At 38.0% G+C, this 20,851-nt stretch overlaps 1 long non-coding RNA gene across 1 annotated transcript in view; it reads left to right on the top strand.

Moving 5' to 3' along the window:
• The window catches only part of LOC120406942, a 45,262-nt gene that overhangs the window by 14,799 nt on the left and 9,612 nt on the right, over positions 1–20,851 (top strand). Inside the window, exon 2 of the long non-coding RNA XR_005599675.1 lies at positions 18,569–18,618. This is a non-coding gene — a long non-coding RNA (uncharacterized LOC120406942). The remainder of the gene's footprint in view (positions 1–18,568; positions 18,619–20,851) is intronic.

The raw sequence follows: 20,851 nt of genomic DNA, 5'->3' as shown, positions 1-20,851 counted from the left end.
ACTGGAATAGGTTACCAAGGGAGGTTGTGAAATCTCTGTCACTGAAGGTTCATAAGAACGGGTTAGACCAACACCTCTCAGGGATGGTCTAGGTATACTTGGTCCTACCTCAGTACCAGTGGATGGGCTAAAGAGGACTGTACATAGTATTGAATCACAAATATAATTGTATTTTTCCCTTTTCTCAAAGAAATATAAATCTAATGTCAAAATATTGAGGTGACTAATTTAGGCTCCAATTCTGCAAAGTATTTAAGCATAACCTTGACTTTAAACATGTGCTTAAGTCTAAATCAACAGGATTTAAGCACATGCTTAAGTTCTTTACTTCATCAGGTCACGATATAGGCATCATCATTCATGGAAGTATCCTCATATCCAGCAAAAGGTTTAATATATGTATACCACATTATAATTCAATATATATATTATATACATTTCAGGTATGTGTGACAGTACACCTCATATTTTAATAGTAATATTATGATATGAGAATGGCATAATTATAATGTATTTTATGCAAGATGGGTTATGTAAGATATCATCGAAAAGGTTATGATTTACTGAATACAATTATCCTACTTGTGTGCGTGTATCATTTTTGTATCTGAAGTTAGGAATATTGACTGTGAATTTGTATTTCATGTAGTTATTCCTGTGCAACGTGCACTAGGCTAAAGGTTCTCAGGCTAAATGACTGACTGGGAAGGGCCCATTCAAGTCAATGGCCCATTGGGGAGAACAATAGGTATTAGAACAGTGGTTCTCAAACTATTGTCCTGGTGACCCCTTTCAAATAGCAAGCCTCTGAGTGCAACCCACACCTTATAAATTAAAAACACTTTTAATATATTTTACACCATTATAAATGCTGGATGCAAATCAGGGTTTGGGGTGGAGGCTGACAGTTTGTGACTCCACCATGTAATAACTTTGTGACCCCCCTGAGGGGTCCTGACCCCCAGTTTGAGAACACCTGTCTTAAAAGAAGCTAATCTCCCACTGGGGAGCCTTCCTGCAGTGCCTTTCTGAGGATACTGCAAACAGCCTCTGAGTCACGGCTGCTATGACACTACAGAGGCATGTGACCAGATCACCTGGTCCTGGACTCCATCTTGGAATTCCAGTGTTTTTCCATTGAAAGGCGTGGGAACAAAGCTTGGAGACAAAGGGTTCCCGCCATATGGAAAAGCTATTTAAGGCAGGGGACCAACATCATCGTGGTTCTTCACTGACTCCCCGCCCAGAGGAGATGCTTGGAAATAGCTGAGGAACAAGGACTGACCTGGGGGGAAGTTCTGGACCCAGGCTAGAGGGATTTCTAACGTGTGAAAGGAATACCTGGGTTTTTTAAGCTGCAAGCAAGTGCAGTTGGCCCTTTATGAATCTCTGCAGCTGGCTTAAATCATCATTTAGGGTGAGAATTTGCTACTCATATCCAATCTCTTTAGTATATTAAGCTTAGATTGTGGTTTTGTTTATTTGCTAGATAACCTGCTTTGATCTGTTTGCTATCCCTTATAATTGTGTAATATCTATTCACAAACCAGTGTGTGGGAGTTATAACTTGGGGCAAACAGCTGTCGTATATTTCCTCTCCACATTGAGGGAGGGGATGAATTTCATGAGCTTACGCTGTACAGATCTCTGTGCAGTGAAAGATGGTATAATTTTGGATTTACCCTCCAGAGTGAGGGTGTGCTCTTGAGCTTCTGGGCAGTTCTTTATCTGTAGCCTCCCCATGCAGATATGATCACAGCAGCCTGTAAGTATTGCAGCTGGTTGTGCCCCTGCCTGTGTGTATGATGATGAAAGAGCAAGCTTGGAGAGCTTTGCAACTTGTCACAGCAGCATAGTGTGAGAGGGAGTCCAGGCTGGTGGGTCAGGGGGGTCAGTGGTACCCCAGTTCCAGGTGCCACCCCGGGGGAACCCGTCACAGTATGATCCTGGGTTTAGTGTTCTCTGACAAGGAGTGGAGCACAATGGGTTGGTGGTGGAAAATCAAAGATGCCATTCTAAGGGGGCCTTAGCAGAATGAAGGTTATGGCAGGGAAGGATCAAACACTCAGAGCAAAGGGTGTGTGAATTTTGTTGTACACTAGACAGACATATTAAAACTCTAGTCACTATGAATGTAGAGAGTCCATACTCAGACTGCCACCTTAAGAACTGAAACAAAATCATTAACCTGTTTTGGTTAGTTTTCTGTAAAAACATGATAGCCAAAGGTCTAGTTCTGCTTTCCCTGTGCACCCAAAACTTGCAGTGACTTGGAAAAGAGAGACCACAAAGTTGTTGTTTTTTTTAAAATCAGACTTTCAGAAAAAGAAATAATTAGGTTTCCAAGCCCTAGCAGCATCTTTTAAAACAAAAAGTTTCAATTTTAATATATCTGCTTCCTATACTATTCTACTTTTTAAAGAACAGCACAATCATTCTGTTTTTATCAGAACAATTTCTTCCTCTTTGCAACTACTAAATTATAGTGACTTACTTCTTTCTTGTAGGCTTATTGCTCTTTTCAAGGTTTTTTCTTGTAATTTTTTGTTAAATATGAGCTATATTTCTCTTTCAAGTGTCATTTCTTTCACTGGAACAACAGTTTACCAAAACAAAGCAAAAGAGAAAAATTACATATGCCAGTTTCTTTTTGTGATGCACATTTCCTAAGAATGTAGCAAATTGTGATTATTACTCATATTAATTAAGGATCTACTTTAATTACACCTCCTGCCCATGTAATAAAGCCTTCCAAAGAAATCATTACTGTATATATAAGAAAATATTTTTTTTAAATGGAAGCAATACAATATACAGCTATATACAGGCATATCATGATGTATTTACATAACTTCTCATTGTTGTTAAAGATACATACAGTAAATATCCATGGTAGAGATTCATTTAGAGTTTGTATACATCACATATAGACCTTTTATGTGAATAAGGCCTCTGGTTAGTAATGCAAAATTGTGGTGCTTCTAAATATACGTTTCATACTAAGAACTTATGAGTCTGTGTTTCAGCTCTGGGAAGAAAAAAAAATAAAAAACTGTTGTTTCCATTTGCTTTTTGACTGAACATTAATGAGGCTATGGAAGTGTATACCACAGTATTCAACTCTAATATCTGTCTCCAATGGTAACTCTACAAATCATTCCTGCTGATGTAAAATTATATTGGCTGCCAGATCCCAGGGTTGAAACCATATCATAGGTACTAATCACTGCCATCCTTATATTAGTGGGATATGTATTCTGACCTGATCTAAAGATTTACATTACAAAGTATAAGAAATGAATTTGTATAAATATATGCAAATAACATAGCATCAAATTGTGTCTTTCATTTGATAGGCTAGCCCCTCTCCCCTTCCAATGTGGAGCAATCGCTACCAAACAGGGCAAAGGAGACTGGAGTTATGGCTCCAATCAGTTTCTTACTCACTAGCCTGAACTCTAGTGCTGGATTCATTTTTCATGGCAATCTCTCATCAGGGTCTCTGCGTCTTCTCCCCATCAACCTTATATGGAGATGAGTTTAACCAAACATTTTCTTGTTGATTTCCTATAAATCAGATAATCTTGCACATATACAAATCCAGCTTCTTAATTACTATTATTCTTCTTACCTTAATCCCTAAATACTGTAATTTGAGTATTAGTGGAATGCCTGTTAGTGGAAGCGGATAACTGGAATTTTAGTGCTTCTTCCATAGGGAAAAACATCTCTCTCTTTCTCGCTCTCTCTCATATGTACATGGAGAGACAAAAGCAGGAAAGAAAGAAAGATGGAATGATTATAAAACCTCTTTTTAAAAAAAATCACACATTTTTATATAATAAGACTGAAAAAAATTCATTGTTCAAAAGAAGTAATGATTGTCACTAAATATCTTGGAACAATGAAAACCAAAATGCTTAGAATACTACCGAATATACAAATTGCTCCCATGGCAACCAACAGGTTCAAAAATGCTTGAATTTCCTATAGATAGTTTTACTACATTTTGAGCATATAGATTTAATACATTTTATTTTATATATTGGTATTTTATGCAAAAATTATTGACTCTTACTGAAGGTGACTTATGGCACAGTCTAACATGCAGTTTTACTTGGATGAATATTATGCAGATTTTTAATGCTATAAATCCTGCAATATTATCTACTGTAAAAAATATTTTTACACCCGTACTCTTATAGCTGAGCTAAGGGGCCATCAACCTAATTTATCACCAAAAGTATCTCTGAGCACATGGTATTGCCATTCATTTATTGAAACCACTGCAAAACAGTAATTATCTAGTGATTTTTAAACTCCTCCAAGCTGCCTATCACATTCTATTCACATTAGTGCCAAATGGGTTACAAGTCCATAGTGATGGAGTTGCAATTAATAGGGCACAGCATGTTTTGGCAAGCAGGCTATTTAACACTCATACAAAACTTAGTTAATATTAATTAAAATTACTCAAATACATTTCCTGTGTATGCATATCTCTAACAGATAGAAATCACCAGTGAAAGCAATTTAAACATAAATCCAACTTCATATACTTTACTACATAAACTCGATAATTCCCAAACATATTCAGGTTCCCAACGGTCACAGCAAACTCCCTTTTGCTTCCAAGATATAAACAGCCACATTGTGCCCATCAAGCTCAAAAAGATCTCATTCAAATGCACTGCCTTAGCTTGAACCACAGAATTTTATGGTAATAATAAAACATTAAAGGTTTTGATGGGAAAAAGTATGAGGCAGGCTTTCCAAGACTGAAACATATAGGTATTAATATATGTGCTGGCTTGTGTGTGAGGACCCAGGGAACTGCTGTGCTGTTTAAGAGCAGCATACCTTGGAAAACAGCAGTCCCCTTCGCACAATGAACCACAGGTGGTCCATCAGGAGGAAAGTTCAGAGAAGCACTAGTGTTCCATTGCTTTCTCTTTCTACGCTAAAATATGAAAAGTAGCCTGTATGTGAAATGTTATAAGAGAGTATATGTGTATAGATATTTGGTGATTGTGATTGTTTAGCTAGAGGGATAACAAAAAAGAGATTGCAAAGAAAAATTGCAAAAAAGTATTTTTTAATCTTTCCTCTGCCAAAGATAGCATATATTTCACCCAAAATTATAATTAAAATACAAATGTCCTATAAAGAGTTAGTATTAAATATGGAGCTGTAATTCCCTTATTATAGTGTGAAATAAGGACTAGTACAAAATTTTTCTGTTAAAATTGTTTTTCAGCAGAAAATAATGTTTTTGACTAAACAAAATTTAATGTGAAAAGTGTCTTTCTTCTGTGGCCAAAGCTTGTTGTTTGTTTTTATTTTTTGCGCCAAAGTCAAAATTTTCTGTGGAAAGTTTCAGCCAGCTCTAAGTAAGGATAAAGCCCTGGGGCTAGAGATGTGTCTTTTGCTTCTCCCATGAAATTTTATTCAGATTTAGCTGCATTATAAACTGTTAGAAATCGCCATCATCCTTCTCTTACTTGCATTCATCAGGAATTGGCGGAGGTAAGTCTGCCTGTAAAGCCTGAATGCTGTCTCACTATGAATATGTATAGTCTTTAATTATATCATCACCCACTTCTCTTTTTCCCATGGGACCCCCAGTATTCTAGTATTCCCTGTCATTCAAGTGCTTGACTTTGCAACCCAAATAACATTATTTTTAATGTAGGTTTGTTGAATGTAAATATATTTCAAATTCATTTACATATTACATTTATTTTATAATTCAAAGTTTGATGGTTTGGGTATTTTTTTAAACCAGGCCTGATATATATTTCACTCCCTTCCCAACCCCCAGTAGCAGCTGGTATAGGTGGGATGAAAAAGACCGTAGGAATGGTAGGTAAGGATGGGAATCATGTTGTTAGTATAGCTGTGACTACTCTAATAAAATGATGCAATCTTAATTTGGGTGAGACTATGCTTTTATCTTAATTTTCTAACCATATTTATTGAGAGCTAGTTGTTTCCAGGAGCCTGAGCAAACTCAGTCTGAGATGAGTGATTGCACAAGAATGAAAACGCTGCGCCTTGCCTTTAGTCAGACCAGCTCCTAACTGGTTTTTACACATTACAGAAACAGAGAATAGAGCATCATGGAAAGCAGGAGGTTCATATTCATCAGTCTTGCCTCAGACAGTCCCACAAAACTCAGCTGCACAGCTGGGGAGGTTTTTGAAGTTTGGGTGGGATTTTCTGAGCAAATTGACCTTTTCTCTGATTGAGTTGGCCAGAATCTTTAACTTAGTTTCTGATTCCTGACTGACTTGAAAAGTTTTGGAATAATTTTGCTTTGATTGCAGCCTTAACTTCAACACACATATACACAGTAGCACAGATAAAATGGCCTTGCACTTTCCATAGCTGACACACATCTGTAAGTGGAAGATGGTCATATTTTTCACTACAGTAAATTTAATGAGGACCAAATTAAAACAAAGACTTTAAAAAGTAATATTACTTATTGATAAAATTGTGGATGTAAATCACCACCTAGTTATAACAAAATCTGCTGTGCTGAATACACTGACTCTCCTGACTTTGCAGTATCATAGAGTGTACTTAATAAAACTTACATTGGGATATCAGCAAATTATAAAAATAACTGATCTCCTAAATTTAACCCTCCCCCCATCCACACACAAAATTAACTCGGAAAAATACTTTTTTTTCCCTCTAAGGGAAGCAAGTAGCTGCAGATATATTCAATGTAAAAGAGATTTTAAAAGCACATCAGGAATGGGAATCTGAATAGTATGTATACAGTCACTTAAAAGTATATCTTGTAGAAAATTAGAATACCAGCTGTTTGGAAAAAAATAAAAATATTGACATTTAACTATTAAGATAATAGGAATAAGAATCTGAGAGGGCAGCATATAAATCATATAGATCACCTGAGCATAGAGATTGAGAAAAGTGAGTACAGTTGAACCCTGTTATGTCGCCGGCCTAGGGGTTTGCCAAAAAGCGTCGAGATAACCGATGATCGAGATAAGGCGAAGCGGGGACCGGGTAAGCGGGGCCGGGCGGGCGGGCGGCGAAGCGGGGACCGGGTATGCGGGGCCGGGCGGGCGGGAAGCGGGGCCGGGCGGGCGGGCGGGGACCGGCGAAGCGGGGCGAGCGGCGGGCGGGCGGCGGGCCGGGAGGCGGGCGGCTGGGGTCGCGGGAGCGGGCGGCTGGGGACACGGTGGGTCGGGGGGCGGGAGCCGGGGCCAGGGCCGGCGGCTGGGGCGCAGGGCTGGGCGGCCGGTGAGCAGGCAGCTGGGGACGCGGGAGCTGGGCGGCTGGGGCTGGGGAGCCGGGGTCGGGGCGCGGGGCAGGCGGCCGGGGCGGGGGGCGGGAGCCGGGCGGCCGGGGACGCGGGGCCAGGGCAGGAGTCGCGCGGCTGGGGACGCGGGGCCAGGGCAGGAGTCGCGTGGCCGGGGAGGGATGCGGCAGGAGCCGGGCAGGGCCGCCGCCGGAGTTAGTAGTTTACCGGTAAGTGGCAAATTCGGCGCTCTTCTGTGCTCGAGATATTAGGGTTTGGCGAGATTAAAGAATCGACATAACCGATGAGAAACCGATAAGACAAAGAGGGAGTTTGGCGGTTCCACTTCTAAAACGTCGACTTAATACGATTGGCAAGTTAACCGAGGTCGAGATAAATGGGTTCGACTGTATTTATTTTTTTCAGAGGAAACAAAGTAAAAGAAAAATGTTAACCTTTCTAATCAGGGCAATAATATTACCTAGCAAAATCATAAACAGAGGCTACTCAATTCATGGTCCTCAAGAAATGCTATTTACACATTATAGTCTATAAAAGGATGGGCTGGTTCATAAAGCTGAAAGAACTGTCCTCTTCCATAGTAACAGATTCTAACATTCAGCAATTAAACAAAGTCCTTCCCATGGCTTTTGCATTCTCTATTCAAATCTTTCTAAACTGTGCTGGTTTCAATATATTATAATATATTGCACCAAATGAATTCCTTTTGGCTTTGTCTTGCTGCAATTAAATCAATGAAAGTTACCCATGTCATGTGTCAGAAGAATATTAGGAAAAAGTCCAGAGGAGAGCACCAAAAATGATTAAAGGTCAAGAAAATATGACCAGCGAGGAAAGACTGAAAAAAATTGTTACGTTTAGTCTGGAAAAGAGAAGACAGAGAGGACATAATAATAGTGTTCAGGTATGTAAAAAGTTGTTACAAAGAGGAGGAAGATAAATTGTTCTCCTTTTCTACTGAGGATAAGACAAGAAGTAATGGGCTCAAATTGTAGCAGGGGAGATGCTGCAGGTTAGGTTAGACATTAGGAAAAACTTCCTTACTGTAAGGGTAGTTATGTACTGCAATAAATTACATAGGGTGGGTTTGGAGATTTCTAAGAACAGGTTAAATGAATATCTGTCTAGATAATATTTAGTCCTGCCTCAGTGCAGGGGACTGGACTAGATGACCTATCGAGTTCCCTTCCTTTCTACATTTCTATGAAACCTATTTAACACACCATAATCGGCACAGGGATTTTTATGTGTATTTAGATGGAAGAGTCCCAAATGGGCACTATTAGGTGTCAGTGCACAGCTGTAACATCAAAAAGGCCCAGCAATTCAACCAAAAAGTGGCTGTGGACAATAAGTGTCTACAATGTGTGGCAAATTGCCAGTACTGTTATGCTGGGCCTCACACTTTCTCTTCTTTGGGGAAGGTTCAGGGCGCCATTGCTTGCCTCTGAACTGGTATCTTTAATTACCCCACTAGTGTCCTCCAGGAGTGGAGTGGAGAGGGAGGGACCTGGGCCCACCCTCTTCTCCAGGTCCCAACCCAGGGGCCCTGAGGTTAGTGGTGAACCACTTGAACTGGTGGTTCCTTCCCCTGGGCTACTTCCCTCTCCTGCCCTTCAGCTTGTGGAGGGGCTTCTTGCCTTCCTTCTACACAAGCCAGGTGCCCTTACCTAGGGTTTTTGGACTTCTCAGCCCACCGCAGCACTCTTCCAAACTTTCCTTTTGTCTCTCTTCAAAACTGTTCTCTACTTCAACTCCTTCAAACCACTCTCTGCTCCAACCAAACCTTCCTGCTCCAACCCCACACTGTCTGACTGAAGCAGGGGGGCTTATATCATGTGACTGACTGCTGGTGCTCTAATTGGCTTCAGGTGCTCTAATTGGCTTCAGGTGCTCTAGTTAATCTATAGCAAACCTTCCTCCCCTTGCAGGGAATAAGGCTCCCTGCTAACACTCTCCTGCTGCCCTCTGGCCATGCTGTATCAATAAATAATAAATAATGCAGCAAGCCTTGGACAGAGGCAGGCTCTGCATCGCCTGTCCACCAAATATACTCTAGAACAGAAAGAAAATGAGTCTTTATTTTCAGTTTAATAGTAACAGGACATAAGTAAAAAACAGTCCTTATTCTAGAGAGATTGAAACCAAAAGGCTGGAGAAATGTCAAGGCAAATTCAGAGATCCAGGGGTGGTTGTTTGGTTTATATATATATATATATGAGAAAGAAAGCATTTGACTAAGGATTTAACAAATTAGAAAGGGTTCAGAAAAGAACTACAGGAATGCTTCAAAGTCCAGAGAACATGCCATACAGTGAGAGACTAAAGAAGCTCAGTCTATTTATTTAATCCAAGGGATGGCTCTTTAATTCAGCACTCAAAGACATAATAAAATGCAACGGCTGGAAATCAAAGCAATACAATTGAGACTAGAATTAAGGTGCAATTGTTTTAACTGTAAGGGAATATGATGGGGTGTCTACCCCACACTGGCACATAAGGGGAAATAGAACACTAGGGAGGCTGTGCAGGAGGCAGACAATTAGAGAGGGGCTGCGAGGAGCAGCCAATCAGGGCCGGGAGGCCCATATAATAAGGGCTGCACAGTAGAGCAGCTTCAGTTGCTCCCTGGTGCTCAGGGAGAGAGGACTGGCTACCTTGCAGGAGGAAGAATACTTGCACCTTTGAAAGAGCACTGCTGGGCAGGATCAGGGGAGTGAGAACAAGAGAGCTCCTGGCTGACTGCTAAGACTGGCATGCTGAGGCCAGGAGATAAGGGTAGAAACAGTGCTGGGGCTTCAGGGTTGTGGCCCAGAGAAGTAGACTGAGATGTTGGAGGGGATGCAGCACGTGGCTGCTATTTACAAGGGCCGGGACCCAGAATAATGGGTGGGCCTTTGTCATCCCCACCACCACTCAACACTGAAGAAGTGGCTGGACCATCGGACTGTGATACTGTCTTCCGGAAATGGGGACCACAGAGTGCAGCACAGCAGGAAGGCTGTGTTCCGAAGAGGACTCTGCCATCCTTGGAGTGACATGGGTCCAAGAACAGATGTGACAACAGATGAGACTCCACCGCATATCAGCATAGTGACCTCTGGAGCCGATCTGCAAGAGAATCAGCAGGAGGTGCTAGCATGGTAAATGGCCTCCGTCAAAGAGAAATTAACTATTGACATAATTTAATCTGGGATGTGGTCGATTATCAGTCCCTTGGAGTATAACTACATTGCAATAATTAAATAAATAAAGCCCATGATAGAAAGTTTTAGATGCCAGGTCAGCTGACTCAGGCTTATGGTCACTCACATTACCGGGATAAAAGTACCAGTGTAGATGTTCTTACTTGGGCTGGAGCCTGGGCTCTGAAACCCACCAACAGGACAGGGATTTCCATTACTTTTTAAAAAATGACAAGGAAATGAATATAATCACTATTATGAAGTAACATTCATCTCACCATAATTAAGACTGTAACCAGAATTTAATTATAATTGTAATTTTCAGCCCTCCTCCAACCTAGGTATTGTCAGCTGTTAGAATGTTACTATTAGAATGTAGTAGAATTTTTTTTTCTGTAGATTTAATATAATTGCAAGAAATAGTTTTGAAGTTACAACTGGTTTAGAATTAAATCCTCTCCATGTTATATACTATTGTATTTTTGTTTGTCCCCTCCCAGATAGAAACACAAGCCTCTGTCCATGGTCCCCATCTTTATATTGATAACTGACAGATCTACTCAAGATCTGTCTCCTGTGCAAACTAAAACTTTGTTATTTCTCTTTGCTATTTCCTCATGGATATCTAGCCATCAGCTCAAGCTCAATGAGGCTAGAGGATATGCTGTAGTTCATAAGAAATTATTTTGGGGAAGTTCTTTGGCTTGTGTTATACAGATGGTCAAACTAGATGATCACAATGGCACCTTTTGGCCTTGGAATCTAGGAATCTATGAAAACAGAGATTTTAATCCCCCCCCAGGCCTTCCCACCAACCACTTTTTTCAGTCACTGTGAACAATATGGCTATTTTGTCCATTTCTCAGGTCCATAACCTGAGAGTTATCTTTGACTCGAATCTCTCTCTATGGCCTAAACAAAAAGGAGTACCTTAGAGACTAACACATTTATTTGAGCATAAGCTTTTGTGGGCTAAAACCCACTTCATCAGATGCATGGAGTGGAAAATACAGGTGCAGGTATAAATACATGAAAGATGGGAGTTGCCTTACCAAGTGTGAGGCCAGTCTAATGGGACAATTCAATTAACAGTAGGATACACTACAAAAGTTAGTTTTCCTCCCTTGATATCCTACTGTTAATTGAATTGGATTGTCTCAATCCCGCTTAGCTCCCAGGTTCCATATTAAAGGAGCTAGCTTGAGCCGCCACTCATATCACCAAAGCCACACTGCTATTTTTAGGCACTAGCTCAGGTAGAGCTAACACATGTACGTCTAGCTAAGCTTGGAATTATACCACTCAACTGCTGTGTAGACATAGCCTAACTGCTTTTTAAGCTCTGTTGCACTTTGTATAATCTGAAAATTAAAATACTAGTATTTTGACTATTCACACAACTGTTTTTTATAGAATACTGATATGTGGCTAAAACATATCTCCCTACAGTACATCTTCTATGATGTTAACAATACAATAACTGAAAACTTGTATTAATCATGCTTCAACAACTGGTTATAACATCTGTTATTGGACAAATGCTGAGCAACTGAATTACATGAAAGAAAGAAAGAAAGAAAGGTAAGTAAACAATAATAATGCAACAACCAGGGGAAAAGAGATTAATTATCCTCTTCATCTATGATTGAGTTATATATTGTATTTTATCTCTACAAATAACTTTTTGCCATTAAACTAACCCTTAAAGTGAAACTTCCTTTCATTTGTTAGTATTCATAATAGAATTCATACCACAAAGAATAAAGAATATATGATCCTGAGACAAGTCAATGTTCCAGTATCATATTTAGCCATCTAAGCCCCAACTCCAAAAATCATTTAAGCATGTGCTTAAAAGCATGTCCATTGAATTTGGACTTAAACACAAGCCTATACTTAAGTACATGGTTATGAATAGGGATGGCCTGCTGAATTAGAGCCATGCTTATTTCCCCCTGAAAATGAGTAAAAATGGACATCACAGTTTACTCATCTAGATACATACACTGTTCATCTCTGCATAAGGAAATGAAAATAAAAGACTGCTCTCCCTATTTCTCTTGGTTTGTTATATAAACAGTTGTCTGATTTATAAAAACTAACTACCAGTCCAGCTGTGTCTCCTATATGTTAAGAATTCTCTTTCTCTGACTGCTTTTCTTAGTCCCACTTTGGCAGTTTCTTGTTCACTATTAATAGGACAGTGGATTTAGTATTTTATTAAATTGAAGTACTAGGTTTTGAATGTAAGTAAAATCTGGGCTCAACATCACAGTAATTTAATTGTTCATTCAGCACCTTGTGGCAAACTTTAAAGGTCGCCGGCATTCTCTATCGTACATTTCAAGTGCTGTTGTCTCCTGGAATATTCTCCATTTTCATTTATAATCCTGTAATGTTATGATGATACATCTGTTTCACTATAATTGTGTCTGTTTTCCAGACTACTTCATCTGTTATTGCAATTTGTATCATGGCATAATCCCCATTTTCCTATGTATTATCCATACAAATAGCAAGATACAGAACCTGTCCCATAGATCACACAGTTTCAGAAAATGTTTCCTTTCTATCTTTCTGGGAAATGTTCTGCTCCCAAAAAATACCACAAATTCCTCTTAATCCAGGATAGGAAGACAGTGGCCAGCAGAGATAAGAGAAGCAGGAGAAAGTTCAAATTGACACCAACATGGAAACTAAGGCAGATACCTCTCAAGATCCAGCACCCCCAAGGGAATGGAGACATGTACAGGACATACATGTGGATGGCAGCTCGGCCAACCTGTATGAAAGTTATTATTACTTGCAAAGAGTTTTCCAATTGTTTAGGGTACAGAGATGATCCTTGTAGGAGATTCAATGCTCAGAAGAGTCAAAAGAACATTCTGCAAGGGACGGACAGACAACAGAATGGTGTGCTGCTTTCCCAGAGCCAAAACACAAGATGTCACTCTAAGATTGGATAAGCTTCTGAACTCAACAGACAAGGATCAACTTGTGATGGTTCATATCAGCACAAATGACACTGCATCATGGGACATGTTACAGATAGTAGATTACTTCAGTGCACATGGAATTGTACTGAAGAAGAACATCCAAGCCATCTTCTCTGAAATTCTTCCTGGCCCCATGAGAAAAGGAAGGCACAAGATTCTGGAAGTGAATTGCTGGCCAGGTTAGTGGGGTAGAGTGGAAGGTTTTTGTTTTGTGGAACATTGGTCCACCTTCAATGGGGAGAGAGGACTTTATCATTTGAATGATCTCCATCTCAGTAGAAGGGGAACCAATCCCCTCAGGAACAAGCTGGCTAGAGTAGTTAGGAGTGTGTTAAACTAATAGGAAAAGGGGAAGGTAAAAAGAGGGAAGATATGAGCACTCAGCACAAAAATCAAGATTTTGAGAACAAAATTAATCAAGGAATCAAAGGACATAAAGAGAAAAAGTTCTTTAATTGCCTATATGCCAATGGTAGGAGATTTCAAAATAAACAAGAAGAATTAGAATTACTCATTCATGAGAATAAACTTGATCTAGTTGGTATTACTCAAATCTGGTGGGATGATTCACACAATTAGAATGTTAAAATCTATGGTTTTAACCTATTTAGGAAGGATCAAGCGGGCAAAAGGGGAGTGGCAGTGGCACTCTGTGTCAAAAATGGCATTATATATTTCCAAGTCACTGATAACTTGGAAGAAAATTATTATGAATGCCTAATTATCATGTTAGGACATACCAATGTCCTAACAGATAAAGCACAAAATGATACAAGATAGGTCTTCTACAGACCACCAAATCACACTAGGCAACAGTATGACCAGATCCTTATGCACCTATCTATAATGAGTAGCAAAGAAAAAAAAAAGCATGATCATGGGAAACTTTAATTTGAATCACATATATTGGAGATCTCATGTTGCCAGTACTAAAACATCCTTGGGATTTCTAAACAGATGACAATTTCCTAAGTCAAAAAGTTAAGCAAACAGCATAGGAGAAATATATATTAAACCTTGTCGTAACAGAAAAAGAAGAACTGATCAAAGAAATAAAAAATAATGTAGCTTAGGTACAAGTGATAATGACTATATATATATATATATATATATATATATATATATATATATATATATATATATATTGCTAGTCAGAATTTTAGTCTTCATATATATATGGTGCTTTAATTGGGCCAATTTCATAATGCTGAAAACAATTATGAGACAAATCCGCTGAGAAGAAGAATTTAATCAGAAAAATGTGAATAGTAATAATTGTGGATCTTTAAGAACTCCTTACTAGATTCCCCAAAAGCCACAATCGCACAATGGAGAAAGTTGACAGTAATGAATATAAATCAGAAGTTAGAAAATTGATATGGGAAATCAAGGGACACAAGGAGAAATCTATGGCCAGTACAGTTAAGGACAATAAGAAGGAGGGTTTTTTAAAATATATTAGGAACAAAAATATCCTGACTATGATATTGATCCAGTACTTGAAGGAAATAGTAGAATTATCAATAACTCAGAATACATATTTCTGTTCTGTAGATGGGGGGAAAACGGAGGATATAGATTCATCATATAATGATAACACTCTTTCCATTCCACTACTATCTCTAGAGCATATTAAGAAGAAGCTACCAAAGTCAGACATTTTTAAATCATAGGTCAAATTAACTTGCATGCAAGAGTTTTAAAAGAGCTGGCTGAGGACCTTGCTGGACCATTAATGTTGATTTTCAATAAATATTAGAGCACTGGAGAAGTTCCAGAAGACTGTAAGAAAGCTACTGTCTTGCCAATTTTTAAATAGGGTAAATGGGATGACCTGGGAAACTATAGGCCTGTCAGCCTGACTTTGATCCTGGAAAAGATAATGGGGTAGCTGATACAGGACTCAATTAACAAAGAACTAAATGATATTTATGTACTTTATGCAAAGCACCACAGGTTTATGGAAAATAGTTCTTTTGAAACTAACGTGATACCTTCTTTGATGAGATTATAAGTGCGTGATAAAGGTAATTGTGTTGGATAATATACTCAGACTTCTATAAGGCATTTGACCTGGTACCATATGACATTTTGATTTAAAAAACTAGAATGATATAACATTAACATACCACACTTTAAATGGATTAAAAGATGCCTATTTGATAGGTCACAAAATGTAACTGTAAATGAGGAACTGTCATCAAGTGGGTTGGTTTCCAGTGGGGTCTTACAGGAATGCTATCTAACATTTTTTTCTCAATGACCTGGAAGATACCTCCACTGATAAATATTTCAGATGGCATTAAAACTGGGTGAGCGGTAAATATGAAGAGGATAGGTAACTCATTCAGAGCAATCTTGAGTGCTGGTAAATAGGTGCAAAGCAAACTATGTGTGTTTTTAATACAGCTAAGTATAAATGTATACATCTAGGAACAAAAAAAATGTAGGCCACACTTACAGGATGGGGGATTCTATATTGGGAAGCAGTAACTCTGAAAAAGATTTGGGGGTTGTAGTGGATAAGCAGCTGAATATGAACTCCCATTGTGATACTGTGGCCAAAAGAGCTAATGCAAACTGAGATGCACAAATGGGAATTTTGAGTACGAAGTGCAGAGGTTATTTTCCTTCTATATTTGGCACTGGTTCCACTACTGTTGGAATACTGTGTCAAGGTCTGATACCCTCAATTCAAGAAGGGTGCTGATAAATTGGAGAGGGTTCAAAAGAGAGCCACAAGAATGATTAAAGGGTTAGAAACATGCCTTATAGTGGTAGACTCAAGAAGCTCAATCTATTTAGCTTACCAAAGAGAAAATTAAGGGATGACTTGATTACTGTCCGTAAGCACCTATTTGGGAAAAATATTTAAGAATGGGCTCCTCAATCTAGCAAAGTAAGGTATAAAACTATCCAATGGCTGGAAGTTGAAGCTAGACAAATTCAGACTGGAAATAAGGCATACATTTTTATTGGTTAGACTAATTAACCATTGGAACAAGTTTCCAATGGTGGTTGTGGATTCTCCATCACTGACAATTTTAAAATTGGGCGTTTTTCTAAAATATATGATCTAGGAATTGGGGAGTTGGGGAAGCCCTATGGCTTGTGTTGTACAGGAGTGCAGACTAGATGATCATAATGGTCCCTTCTGGCCATACATAAGAATCTATGGATTAATAGTAAAAGCATGTATTGCAAAAATTTAATTGTCTCACCTTCAGGTACTGTTTTTCCAGGTTTCCTTTTCCCAATAATGGGTCAAATTAATACAAATGGAATGTCCTTTTTAAAGGACTTAAGAAAGAAAATATTATACCTAAAAAGTAATATTTCAAAATAATCCATTCACTGTGGTTGCTGAGAAGATGCATATTACTTGTAGGCTAGGAATTATTTCCTCAAAGTTCAGTAACAAAAGTATAACAAGTGCAATGAAAGGTGTATAATCAAATGATTAATAAAATAACCTGATTTTCTGTTTTTTAATTTTAAAAAAAAGATTAAAAAAAAACCTGTTTGCCTTACTTGCTCTACTTAACAATACATAGGGTTAGTTATAGGAAAATGCAAATGTTCTAACATTAATTCAGCACACTGCCCCAAAAACAATGTGAGAAATTGTTAAATGGAGTGAAAAATGAAAGATATTTAAAAATTAAGTTTTTATTCTGGGCTTATGCGAATAAGAATATCACTAACTAAAATCGTAATAGAAATGTGGTCTTTTCTTACTTCATATTCCGATGCATAATCTTCAAAACTATTTTTTGAATATTTATTGTTTTATTTTCAGAGCACTGAACTACTCAAATTAAAGAGGGACAAATCTTGAATAATAACAAAGGGATGCTATAAAACAATAAGTTTCTGGAGTTTCATTTTAAGTCAGTAGATCATAAACTGAAATCTAGGTTTTTGTTGAGAAAACAAAGCTTATCTTTGGGGTATCTTTATTATTAATGGTAATAAAATAACCCCTAAGTGTTTTCCTTGATTAGAATTAAAGCATGCACCAGGACAAAAGCTTTTAGGTACCTGAGGAAGGCGCCAGTTTCTGCCCTTTCTCCCAGCTTGAAGCCTGGACTCACTGAGCACCTTCGAGAGAGGGGCACAGAAAATGGTGAAGCAAGCCAACAGAGGCAACTGGCCTCCACATGTGAGGGTGAGATCTTAATGCACAGTCCCCTTCACCAACAGATCAAGGGGAAGGAGTGAGGGAGAAGAATCCCACCCCTAAAATCGAAAAGAATTACATCAATGATAAGTAACATTTCTAAAAAATTCAAAACATTTGTTTATCTTCACCTACAACATCAACTATTGTAATACATCAAGGAAAAATACCTGTGTTTTTTTGTAACAGAATTAGAAAGTAACTCCTATGCAAACAGACTAATATAAGCTCACATATCCCAGCACTGATATAAACAAACAGCTGGGCTTATGGGATTTCATATTTTATCTAAACCAGACAATATAAACTTTATCAAACTCATTCCTTGTCTTCTAGTTCATGTCATATCATTAAATGGGTTTGCTGCTTTCAGCAAGGCAGTACTATACATAGTAAGGGATTCATTTTCAAAAGAAAATAACAAAGCTTCAGACCACATCTGTTCTCAGTTACACTGGTGTAAATCCAGCAAAGGATCTGTACTGACTTCTATAATATGTAATCCTTTTCTTCAATTTTTGAAGTTGATTTTCTACAGCTCTGAATGTGTAACTCACAAGTTTATTTAGAGAATTAACACATCTTGCACTGTCGATGTAAAAATGACTCATGGAGTGTCCTAGTATTTTTAAAGAAAAAGCCAGGATCTGTTTAGCTTGTGTCCCCTCCATTATGAAGATAAAATATATTTTTTTTAAATCAACTTTACCTTCTCCCTAAAGTTACCTGTAAATTCTTATTAAATGTTAGTATATCTGATACCTTTACATCACTAAAGATTCTCTTTGTTTTTTATGACAGTAAAATTGTCTGCATGTGTATACTAAGCCCCCACTTCCTCAAAAGCTGCGAAGCCAAAACTAGATTTTAAGTTGCTCACTGTCATTAATAATCCTCTCATTTCTTTGTTTAGATATTTTGTGTCATCGTTTTAAGGAGTAAGTGAGAGATGCTGCCCGACAGGTAAAGAGTGGACCTTTACGCAGGGCATAAATATTTTATTTCTATGAGAGAACAACCAGAAAGAATATTAAGAAGTAGGATTTTTCTTTAAATTTAATAGTGTGAATTCTTTTCAGAGCCACTTAATTGAGGCAAATGAGACAAGTAGAAAACTCTTAGAAAGTAATCATCTCTGTGAGTTTGTTAATATCTTACAGGAAACATTGAGTGACAGCTAAACTGCTATTTTTTTTATCCTTGGGCTGTTCTGTCACTTCTGTCTCTTATTACCCACCTACATCCCATCTCATTTTCCAATCTCTCTGGCATCTGTCTTGCTGTGACTTGACTCTAAAAATGTGCATGAAGTATTTAAATCACACAGGAGGTCTGTATCATTAACAGTCATCGAATCTTTAGTCATAATGCTAGTTTAGTTTTGTGATTGTTCCTGTGACCCCTAGGCTTATATTGCCAGTGAGATAACAACTCACTTTAATATTTATCATATTACCTTTTTGTATTTTTAATTTTTTTTAATGGTTTTTTTTCCCTTTGTAATTTTGAAGGTTTCTCAAACATTCTTTGTTGATGGTAAAATGTGGCAGCATTGAGATTTCCTGTGAATATAATATTCTCTCCTTCAAGCCACCAAGTGCTTTGTAATTCTTTAGATAACTAGAGATATGAACTATACCAGTAGCACCTTTTAGTGGAGTAATGCTTAGCACAGCATTCCTTGTCTTGCTACAGTGAAGTACACAACACAGTTATATAAAGTGAGTCCAGCCACAGAATGTCAGGACCTCAAACTTACTTATCCGGCCAAGTTCTCTCCAATGTAAACATGGGACTCTAACTGAAGTCATATGCAATCTCTCCAACATCAGGTTCCAGACAACATGAAATTCTGATTAATAAGAGTGCAGAGAAACTATGACACACTCGGATTCTAAATGGGATGCAATATAATTTTTGCTCAGATAATATTGAGGCTGAATAATCAACAACTGCAATATATGTGAGTTAATTGTTGGTATATATTCATATGCTACTCTCCACTGAGTTAGATACATTGATTTGTTTTACAAACCTCTTCCTAGATGCTACTTCTGATCTTTAGTTGGGCCTGTTAAAATCCCATATATGTTTGATTGTCTGTCTATTTGGCAACATCTTCAGAGGCTGCTGAGTGTTCTGGAGTTCAGGTACCAGCATTCATTTACTTACAGGGATTTTCCTAGGAAAATATTTGGCCATATTTGCTCACTGATGCTCCATACCATAGAGGAGCAAATTGTTAGCAGCAAAAATTAACTAAACAAAGGATCTGCAAGAAAATGAGTTAGTTGGCTGTTGTGTTTTTAAATAGAAATATTTTCATTAATGCGTGCAAGTAGGTTATCTTATTTTAGTGAAGAGCACTGAAAAATATAAAAATGTCCAATATCTTCCCGGAAATCCCATAGAGATCAGTATTTCCATGGCAGACATTTTTGTAAAATTTAGATATCTCACAAGGGAATTTTCTGAGTTTCTTTATTTTTTACTAATATATTACATGGAAATAAGTACTGTCTTATGCACTTAGTATACTACTTCTGAAATAAGTGAAAAAACAATCCAGGACTATCAGACTAATATACTTTTCTGCTTATGTGTATTTAGGGAAAAATCAATTTAGCTTTTGAATTGTTTTACAAAATGTGTATGCAATATTTAAATATTGCATACTTTGTTATACCAGTCCATTTCAACATGTTGTTAAAAATAGGACTGATAAAATTATCAAACCAAATCATATAAAATTCCCTGCTTTTGTTTACTTAATTACTTTTTCTTTTATTCATATTTCCCTCCATATTTTTCTGTCTCGTTCCAAACAGGCTTTTGATTTACTTGATGTTTTCTGCTGTTCAGACTTGCTAAAGTGCTCTTGTCAACAGTTCAGTGGTTGAGTGAAGCAGAGTGCTAGTTAATAGTGTGAAAGCCTGGTGTGCTGTCAGAAAAGGGCAGGCCATTAACTTGTGAAATTCTGCTTTCAGTGTTCTACAGCTCTAGTGCTGGCAGAACAAATCTCACTGATGACTTACTATTAAAGTTACAAATGGCATATGAATTTATGACACTTTGTAATTAAGCACCATACTACACTTCCGTGTGCAGCAGTACTGCTGTGGGGTATGGTGGAAGATGCTTCATCACTACAAGAGAAAAGAAAACTCTGGAGACCAGATCCTTTTCACCAGAAGTC

Source organism: Mauremys reevesii, linkage group 5 (assembly GCF_016161935.1).
Source record: "Mauremys reevesii isolate NIE-2019 linkage group 5, ASM1616193v1, whole genome shotgun sequence".
Classification (NCBI taxonomy): domain Eukaryota; kingdom Metazoa; phylum Chordata; order Testudines; family Geoemydidae; genus Mauremys; species Mauremys reevesii.
Note: the sequence above shows the minus strand (reverse complement) of the source record. Positions and strands in the feature narration are given on the sequence as shown.